Source organism: Epinephelus moara, chromosome 12 (genome assembly GCF_006386435.1).
Source record: "Epinephelus moara isolate mb chromosome 12, YSFRI_EMoa_1.0, whole genome shotgun sequence".
Lineage (NCBI taxonomy): Eukaryota > Metazoa > Chordata > Actinopteri > Perciformes > Serranidae > Epinephelus > Epinephelus moara.
Window position 1 is genome coordinate 38,099,164 of NC_065517.1, and position 438 is coordinate 38,099,601.

The window sequence follows — 438 nt, forward strand, 5'->3', positions numbered from 1 at the left end:
AGGCTGCTTTTCTGACAGATGAAATGGAAAGTGTGATTTTATAAGATCTCTGCGTGTCTACATCAGATCTCTTCATCAAATAGCCAGAGCTCGGTTTCTTGAGAGCCTGTTTTCATGATCTTTCTGTTTGTGGGATTAGTGAGTGTGTTGTGAATGCAGGCTTTGATAAATACATTTTATTAAATTAAAATGATCAAACCAATAAGCTATGAATGATCTCCATAAATGAATCCTCAGTTGTTTAAAGTCCAGATTAAACAGCATTTTGAGAGTATCTAGCTTCAGTATTTGAGTCAAACAAGCAGGATATAACATCGGAAGGAATTTGATTTAATTGCAGAAAAATAGGCGTGTGAATAACAGTGAAGTCTGGATGGCGTATTGTTGATGGAATAGTGGTATCCGTCAGGGATATAATCATAATCTGGACATGTCACA